Source organism: Aulostomus chinensis, chromosome 9 (genome assembly GCF_037954235.1).
Source record: "Aulostomus chinensis isolate RoL2024-O1b breed Wild chromosome 9, RoL_Achi_v1.0, whole genome shotgun sequence".
In the NCBI taxonomy this organism is placed as follows: domain Eukaryota; kingdom Metazoa; phylum Chordata; class Actinopteri; order Syngnathiformes; family Aulostomidae; genus Aulostomus; species Aulostomus chinensis.
Window position 1 is genome coordinate 23,257,643 of NC_141328.1, and position 9,983 is coordinate 23,267,625.

General features: G+C 40.8%; 1 protein-coding gene and 1 long non-coding RNA gene across 2 annotated transcripts in view; one reads left to right on the top strand and one right to left on the bottom strand.

Moving 5' to 3' along the window:
* Positions 1 to 6,361: 6,361 nt before the first annotated feature.
* LOC147256400 (uncharacterized) lies at positions 6,362 to 9,095 on the bottom strand. The gene is made up of 3 exons (XR_015117762.1): positions 9,034 to 9,095; positions 8,802 to 8,855; positions 6,362 to 6,404 (listed from the first exon to the last, which is right to left on the bottom strand). It is a non-coding gene; the product is annotated as an uncharacterized LOC147256400 (long non-coding RNA).
* The window catches only part of fam131c (family with sequence similarity 131 member C), a 12,687-nt gene continuing 11,321 nt past the window's right edge, over positions 8,618 to 9,983 (top strand). Inside the window, exon 1 of the mRNA XM_086212754.1 lies at positions 8,618 to 8,694. The gene's annotated coding sequence lies outside the window, so the exon portion shown is untranslated. The remainder of the gene's footprint in view (positions 8,695 to 9,983) is intronic.

Sequence of the window (9,983 nt, forward strand, 5' to 3'; positions counted from 1 at the left end):
TGTTTATCATTATTATGGTTAAATGCGACTTTGAGATGTAAAGAGCACCGATAATTTTGAATATTATGGATAGTATAGGCTAAATATGGTGGATGCAGAGAATGCAGATGTACCATATACAGTATATATGTGTTCCACTCCATTATATTACAGTTGTTTCACTTGGGTAGTCTTTAGATGAGTTTTATAGATTCTATTTTTTAAATAGATATATTTATATATTTTTATGAGAGTCCAAAATAGCACACACACAAACACACACACACACACACACACACACACACACACACACACACACACACACACACGAACGCACACACACACACACACACACACAGGAAGAGACTAGCAGGGATGTGGCAGCCAGAGACCACAGAATGTCAAAGAACTACAGTGACTTGCAATGATGTCAATTAAGTTAAACTAATCTTCACTCTGAGCAATGCAATGAGAAATGTGGGGAAAAAAAAAAGTTTTTTCTTAAAATTAAACTTGCAGCATAATTTTTAAGGTAATTTTAACGTTAATAAGATTGCTGCCATTTTCATTCCTCAGCTCTCAGCTTCTACTCATGTTGAACACAACTTGAGGATGGTAGGTTGTGCTACTTTCAGTTGCTATTGGCTTGCTCAGAGTACTCATAGAAATCAGTGCAGGATGCTAATGAAGGACGTAAAGATGTGGCAAGATTAAACTGAAAAAAAAAAAAACGAGAGTCTGGTGAGGTCACTCAGTCAGTGAAATGCTAGCTGTTAGCTTCTGCATTTTAGCATTACACAACTGCTGTGGATCAAGATGGAAGATGATAGTAATGAGGTCAAAAATAAGTATGATGGATGTCACAGTGGAACCAAGAGTTCCTTTACCTCATGTCGAAACCTCTCTCGTCCAGTCGTGTGGTACTCAGCCAAATCTCAAATTAACAGATTTGCATGAACACAATTTTCCCTGTGCAGTGTGGAGATCATTACTAACATTTTGGTTGTGCTCACTCTCATTTTACCTCCAAAATAAAGTGGTTTATGTAATTTGTCGGCTGGTTTATGTTTCCTGTCTCGGCCGCTTGTTATGAAGGCACAGCCTTCCCAGATCTGTTGAAGTTCTTTGCTATTACAACCAATAAAAACTTAACCCAAAGTAAATCAAATAACTCAGAAATTGAAATAAATTAGAATGAACCACCATCTATCGGTGATGACTACCAGAATGTTTTACTTTTTATCTTGACGCACCACTTTTCAAAAAATAACAAACGAACGCGATTCGCTGTTGATCTTGTATGAATCACGAGAAGAGTGAGTTAGATTGTCTTAAATGGGTAAACTAGCCAGTGGAAAACATAGAAACACACTCTTGAAATATTTCATAAAGGAAGAAAAATAAATACATATATTTTTAATAAATATAATCTGTAAAAGAATACAGGATCCCCATTTTTAATACTTTATAAATGAAACATGAGCTGCAGCTGGTTGTCTTTTTCTGTCGGGTGTGGTAGAAAACCAACAAACTCCCAGGCTCACAGGTGCATGACAGATATAAATCTTCAACAAAAGACGGGAAGAATTCAAAGATTTATTTGGCCAACTGATAAAATCTGCTCCAAACCGCCTTTTGGCACACTGGGAATGGGGGCACTCGCAGAGCTGAGAGGTTAGAAATGTATTTGGGTACAAAAAAATGAAGGAACCTGGGAAGGAATGCAACATAGCAGTGGGCAGGAACAAGCATGTAAAAGTCAAATGTGGCATTTGCTGAATGTGGTATCAGATCACACCTGCTGAGGACAAAAATGCTAATAAACTGTAGTAAAATGCCGCTGTTCAAGCCAACGAATCTAACAAGTCCCAACATGTGCTTCACCTTGACTGATCCACTTATCTCACTTGCTGTGACCTTGCAGTGGCGGGGAAATCCTCGGCGCCTTGCGTTTAAGAATTTATCAGCTTTGGCTGATTGATGCAAAGTGACAGAGCCTTAAACGCATTCTTCAGATAAGAACCACACACAAGAAAGAGGAATGTCAATATTGAAGTATTGAATTAATCTGCTGGTCAACAAAGAATTTTTTAGAAAAGTGAACAAACTGATCATGGGAACTTGAATGTGCTACTATAAAGTCCCTCATGAGTGTGTGTCCTTGACTTCCAGCTGGCTGTGTGTTCAGTCAACCCAATACAATGCCTAGAAATAGTCCTGGCATTGTGTGGCGAATGTAAACAGAGAAAATCCGCCACCATTTTCCATCTTTATCCGTCCATTCTCTCAGCGTTTCACTGTGCGGTGAAGGTTTTTTTTTTCCTCTCCTTCTCTCTCTCTCTCTTCCATCCACGATGGAAAAAGAGGAGCAGAGCCATAATGTTTAGCTGCTGATTGTACTGTTTGGTTTCATGCAAATCCACGTCTGAATGCGTCCGAGTTTGTTTTATGTCGCTGTTGTTGGCTGTAATGTGATTATCCCCGCTCGGTGGGGGTTTAATGTATGGGGGTTTGTGTCTTGTCATTAGGACTGTAAATGACAGGGATGCTCGGGGACACAGAGAAGCAGACGGGGGTGTCAGGGCGGAGAGGTTCACTAGAGACTTGAGGCATCCCAGGCCACATTAGCATGTGTGGCGATTGTGTTGAAGGCTTGGCGTCCCGGGCCCAAGCCTCCCTCTGTGGACTGCCATGCTTGGGGACCGTGGCTTCTTTACTAGCATAGCTTTTCCCCTCCTTCTTGTGGCTTCTCAGATGTCTTTGTTCTCAGGGCGAAGGTCACTTTAAAAAGAAATAAGGGAGAAGGAAAACATTACCATGGAACTCTTCATGTATGACCTCTCCCTATACCGCCGCCCTTCTATTTTTTATTTTTCTGTTTTATGTTCTCCTGGCAGCTCTCTGTCATGCGCCGATTTGAAAACCGGCAACTCTCAGGAATTTACATCCTTGCTAACTTTAGCAATGGGTTCCTGACCAGAAAACACATCCTCCAATTTCTGTCTATATTGGTCTTCCTGCGTCTTTCCGCTGCTGTTCCTCTCCCCAGCACTCCAGGACTTTGCACATTATTCTCCTCCTAAATCTCCCCCAAGCTCCTCAATTTTTACTGCTTTCTTAACTCAAAGATTCTACAGAGATTACAAACCTGGCCAAAGCTCCTCCGTTCTCGGGTTTAATGCGTAAAACTTAGCCGCTGGAACAACATACTATAATGAACTGATTTAATATGATGATGGTGAGGAGCAAATAATTATTACTTGGATTTCCCAAACTGCTCTGCTGAGATCTGTTTGATGTCAGAGGAAGGCGACATGAGGGGGAGCGGGGAGAAGAAACACAAGCCGCTGTTGACAGAAGCCTTGCCTTTCTGCAGACTGCTTGTATATTTTGAAACGCCGACCTAATTCACTCCATATACCCGATAATGACTCTGCTGATGTCAGTCGACATGTAGAAATTCCCACATAGATCCAGATTTACGAGAGCCTTGTTTGTCTTAAAGATCCGTCCAACGCTGAGGTGGAAGGGTCGAATCTTAGAACACAGTTTTGAGTTTTTAGATCAACTTCCAGAGTCTGAGCAACATATTTCACTGAACTTTATTTTCTTTTTGCTTCAGCTTTATTTAGATATGATGGGAGCTTACATGCTCTTGTAAACCATGATAAGATTTACACTGAAGGATAAAATAAGATGAAAAAAAACAAACTTCTTTCATTATATACTAAGACTTCATGTTTCTGAAAGCTAATTTCTTATCAAACCAACCGCCTCAAGGCAAAAACTTCAAATCTTATCAAGAATATCGGTCTAATTTCATTTCCCTACAAACTCATGAAATAAGCAGTAGACATATTTGAGGTTAACAATCGCTAAATGACGGTCAAGTTATCTGTCCATAGAGCAAAATCATCTTTCTTGACGAGAAATGACTTTTTGCTTGGAAAAAAAGGGGAATGATTCGCCAACAGAGTATTGGAGGAATCCTATAGCCTACAAGTAAGTTAGAACTGTTGACCATCTAACTTCCTTTTTTCAAATTCAATTGTTTGTTTGTTTGTTTTTTGGTCAAATACATGAAATAAGGTCTGTGGTTAACTCCAAGTTCCGCAATTTTAATGTTTATTCTATCATATAAAATACACTCCAGCAAGAAAATACCACAACTGTAAATTTTAAAGCATTTCATCCACCTGAGGCTGTTGAGGACATTTAAGGTCGTCATACTGAAAACAGAAGAAAAATTATTGGTAAGAAAATGTTTTATCTTCTTGATCTTTGGGTGAATTTGATGTGAACAATTTAACGGCCAGAAGTATATTTATGTCTGAAAAAACATATTCCAGATGTGAAAACTTTACTATTAAAATCACAAGAGACTGCGTTTGCCTTGACGCTGAGACATTAAAAAAAAAACAAGACTTGATACTAAAAACAACAACGAGGGATCTTAATGAGTGATATAAACCTAAACTTCTTTTTGCTGTTTTTTGAAGCATTTTTTAAAAATAATTGTTTGTTAATTTGCCAGTTGCTCTTAAATCTAAACTCTGCGTTTTTTTTTTGTTTGTTTTCATCTTATTTTATGTTTGCTGATTACTCGTTTAAGTTTCCACTGTTTCCCGTGTTTGTATTACTTCCAGCTGTTCTCCGTGTACTTTTATCCCCCAGTTTGTTTTCTTATTTTTACTCGGCCTGTTCTTACTTCTTTTGCAGGAATTCTCTGAGGCCATCTGTTTTGCCCTGCTCATGATAAGGTGCTCTATAGATACTTATTGGAGCCTAAAGCGGGTCACCGATAGGTCGACTCACCTGCCAGTCTGGAGAACACATCCTCGCAACGTCAGACTCAATATACTTCACTACCCAAGTATGTGGACGCATGCAGAGAAGTGGGACGTACACGAGACACTGCAAATATAGACAGACAACAATGCTACACAAAGATAAACATAAACATACCATATAGCTGCTATATACAGAGGAATCTGGGCATGAGAGTAGGTTTACAACAGCCGGGCAATAAACACATCAGTCAGATTATTATTCTATGAACAGCGTTGGTGTCTGAGTTATTCTTGCATGTGTTATACAAAACACACATTGGTGGTATATTAGGATTCTCTATGGGTGCGTATAGATAATGGTACTTTAAGCCTTAACTGCCTCAGTGGGACTCTGGTTTATTTTAGAGGAAGTGAAGCAGACTAATGTGACTCTCAAATGCAGGATTTAAAAAAGAGGAATATTTTATTTCATTGGAGAAGCTGCAATGTTTTCGTGGAACTCAATACAGGAGGGGGTCTTTCGAAGGCTTCATTTATTTAGAGAAGGTTCGCGAGACTGCAACTAAAGATACTTGCGGGTCTGTGTTTGTTTTCTGAAGCAAAACTTGAAGACTTTTACTACTTAACTGCATGGGTGGTAGGCCTATATCCTGTACATCCATAAGTGCCAAGCCCAAACGTTAATATAACATTTAAAAGAAACAAAACTTTCATAAGCCAGAAGAGCTGTGTCATGACTCTATGTCTTTCACCCAGCAGGATCTCTCTCTCTCTCTCTCCCTCTACTTTATGGCCCTCTTTTTCCGCAGAGCTATTCTTTGCCCCCCCCCCCCTTAATTTCCGCCTGTCTGCATATGTTGTGGAGGCCATTAATCGTCCCCTGCACAACATGCACCCCAGCAGATAATTACGGTCATTAAACCAATTAGGGAGCACATGGAGGGGAGGTTTCAGTCAAGCCCTGAGGCCTCCCACTCCTGTTCTTCTCTGCTAGGACGGCAGAGGTGGTCTGGTAAAGCCTTAAAAAAGAAGGGGGGGGGTGGATTACTTCAACCCAGCTCTGGATTAATGCAGCTTCCTGTTGGTGTAGCCTTGACAGACCTCGCCAACTTCGCTGCGGGCCAAATAACCAGAGTCATTAGCCAGCAAAAGTCCTTCCAATTTTCACATCCTTTGTGTGGGGGAAAAACAGCCATTTATGTTGGTGTCATCAAAATATGTTCTCCACAAAGCTTCGAGGACTATTTTGGTGCTTCTGAGGGAAAACACAGAAAATGACAGAGATCAGGAGTGGCAGGAAAGGGAGGGAAGATTGGTGAATCTGCAGACAGTGGTTTTCAACATACTTGGTCTATAATGTGATTCTTGGGCTAATATTATGGTTTCATTGTGCCTGCCACAGTGGGAGTTCTAGCAAACTGTAACACACAACACATCCAACTGTTATAGCTTATTATTGAGACAAGTGGAGCCAAGACTTCCAGTCACTGTCCACATGTGCAGGCAAGCCACCGAAAGTCCCTCACATTTCCTGCGAGAGTCTCATCAGGCTCGACATGTTGGACGACAAACTTCTTTCTGCGAGGTATTTCCCAGAATTCTTTGAGTTGTTCTTGGCATGTGTGTTTCTGAACACTGCAAAGAAAGCAAACAGCAGTCAAGAGTAAGCATCTCTTCCAGGTTTGGTCTGCTGACTGATGAATGACTACAAGTGAAATGCAGATGGTGTTGAGCTTACAAAGTACATAAACGAAGACATATATTACAGGTCCTGCAGGTTGAAGCTGAGACCACGAGAAGCACATGACGGTCCAAATGAAGCACGAGACGTGTGCTTGTAGTCATGTAGAAATGGAGTCGTCTCTGGTCGCAGGAGCCTCAGGAAATGTGGAGCTACGAAAGTAAAGGTTTTTCCCCCCTTTACTGTAGAGCTGTTTTTGTCTTTGTCTTGTGTTGAAGCATCTTTGCTGATTTAAATGCCTTTCGACACCCATCCATCCATCCATTTCCTATACTGCTTATCCGTTAAGGGTAATCGCGTGGGGTGGGGTGGGGTTGGGGGTGGGGGGGCTGGAGCCTGTCCCAGCTGCCTTCGGGGGAGAGGCAGGGTTCACCCTGGAAGGATTGCAAGTTCATTGCAGGGCCATCAGGAGTAATTAGGGGTTCAGTATCTTGCTAAAGGATACTTGGGCACGGTCACCGGGGGAAGTGAGGATTGATCCAGCGAACCTTCAGTTTCTAGACAGCCACTCTACCTCCGAGTCATGCCACCCCGCCTCAAGACACATGAAACTTCTTTCCTCATTTTTTTGAAAGAACATATTGAGAAACACCTGTTTTAAAAAAAAATCAAATCAAATCAATCTCTCACAGTACAGCAAGTATAAAAGCAGTATGCTGAAACGTTTAGCTTAGCAAACAGACTAGCAAGAAGCAGGGTACTTTTAGGGAACAAAAAAAAGAAAAAAGCTTGCACATGCTGCAAACGCACACTTAGTGACACACAGCATGCACACATGGACTTGCTCTCATCTAAGTAACATTTTTGAAAAAATAATTATATCTCGCCAAACGAGAGAATCTGATACGTCTTTTATGAACAATTGGACCAGTGCTATTACTTCCAATAGCAATTCACTAAACTCACTTACCAGTTAGTTGTCTTGGGAGAGTTTATAAATGAATCTCTCTAAAACACAGGCGGTGTATTTGCCGAAGCTTGGATATACAGTATATACACTCTAATTCTTTTATGCCAAACAATATCAGCCACTTCATTTCTAAACTTGATGTGAATCTTTTCATCTGAGTATGACATTGAATATGGCTACATCGGTCAAACCTAACAACGTGCTTCTTAGTTGCTTAGAAGGTCTGAATTACCGCATTATGACTGTTATTTGCCTCCATGTTGAGGTGGACACTTGAGATATAAACCGGGACAGCAGCTCTCAAAAAAACACCATAAGCCCAAAATTCTCTGGCTTCAATTTTCCATTTAAACTTTAAGCCTTGCACCAGTTGCCAAACAAGCCTTCATCAGAGCTTATTTTATTGACCATGCATGTGATCCGACAACCACAAGCGGAGCCGCTGCAGTCAAACCCTGTTGAGTTTTCACCAAAACCTTTAACTCTTGTTCTCCTTTACATGAACTGAACTTTCTCAGCTCTCAATAAGCAACAGCGGAGGAGTGTACGAGGCGGCTCCAAGTGTGAAATGTGGAACCGTGTGAATGTGAAGCAGGGCGGGTCTATAAAAAGCATGGTGGTCTGTCAGCTTGACCTTGTTTAATGTTTAAAATAGACCCTTTTTTTCACGGAATCTTGTACATGTACCAGGCTTGAAAGGTCCCACATTGACAAATTGAATTATTACTCTTTTTGGAATTAATACATGTAATCGCACTTGTAGTCCATCAAAACTTGAAAGTACGTGAAAGCAGTGTTTCATGTGTCATGTGCAAAAAATTACAATATTTTGAGAGTCATCCAGTGTTGAAAAGCATCCAACTCCCTCTTGGCCTCGAGGGACCACAGAAATGATTAGTTCTGAATGTCTGTGGCTTCCCAGCAAGCAGCATCACAGTGTGTGTGTGTGTGTGTGTGTGTGTGTGTGTGTGTGTGTGTGTGTGTACGTACGTTAAACATTCCTCCTCTTCCATTTGCTCTATTCGACTACTGGGAGTTAACCCTTATTCACATCTAATCAAATTCAAGCTTTGTTTTATGGAAGCTTTACAAGGAGATTGAGTGGTGAAAAAAAAGAATAAAAAGCCTCACATGCAGCAGAGGGGAGGCAGAGACAAAAAGGTTTGTGCGTCGGCTGAGGTCAAGACTCGATGAGAGGTTGTAGGGTAGGAATGAGAAAACGTAACGGCCGCAGAATTGACCTTTCTTTCTTTCTTCTTTTTGCAACGCACAAGGTGAGAGGCATGAACTGGCCTTCGGGGGATCAGTGAAGACTTTCTACTGCTGGATTGAATTATTGATGAAACACTTTCCAAAGCACTTTCTCTGTAATCTCACCAACCTTCACGCTTTGACCTTCTTCCTTTGCATGGTTGCTTTGATTGGTTTACATATTCTGAAAGAAAACACATGGTTGTAGTTAAACTGCATTCTGAGATAATACTACATATGGCACAACTGCTTCACTGTAGCTGCACTTTTGCATTTTGACCACAAGAGGTCAGGCTGCTCCTGACGGCTCATCCTGTCTGTGACATAAAGTCATGAATCCAGGTGTCACAGAAGATATTTACCTGTTAGTTCAACGGGAATCAAACACCCGGAGGGGATTTCAGGGTCGCTCAAAGATGTTGCGGAGCTCCAGGTTGTCCGATGCTCTTTCATGTGGCCCCTGTGCTTTTTCATTCTTCAAGGCTCAGGGGTCCTCAGTGTTTTTAGTGGAAGTCCATAACGCTGATGAGAGTTCCTTTTGGATTCTTCTCACTGAGGTTTCAGGGTTCATTGAGGCTTTTTCAGTAGCAGTGAAACACAAATTGCTTCAGAATGTTATAAACCCTCCCACATGAGACTCATCAGATCTGATGTGAACTCGCTTTAAAAATCGTTGACCCTTGAAACATCATGAAGGTGGCCTGGAACACTATCAGTGACCCCTGGTTTGGAAACGCTAATGGGATTTTCTGGGGTCATTGCTGATATTTCAAGCTAATATAATTTTTAAGTGCAAACACGCAGCTCTACAAAAATCCCCTTGAACAAGCTTTCATACGGCCATTTAAAAAAAAAAAAACAACCTTTTGACTGAGAGATGTTTTTGGAACAGTTCTGTTATAAAACTTTTTCTTTGTTTTGCGCCACCTGAAGGGATTCTTATCCCACAGTTGCACCTAAATACAGTTAAATTTCTCTCCTTAACTTGACCCTTATATTTGACGTTCCGTGAAAAAATATTCTGAATAAACACTTCTCCTCTCATGTGTTCCACATGTGACACTTTTTTAATAAAGCACATCTGCTGAACACCCTTCTTTGACCAACTTTTCATTTTCATAGATAAGACTTCACATTCATGCTATGTATTGTGTTGAGTACAATTCAGATTGTTCTCTCCATAATTTTTATCGAATGTTAAATATGCATGCAAGAGGCTGAGCGGGTCCATTCATTCTGATAAATCAAGATATTGTTACCACTGCACTGATGTTTGTTGGTACTACAAAGGTGCCATTTAAAGTTTACATTT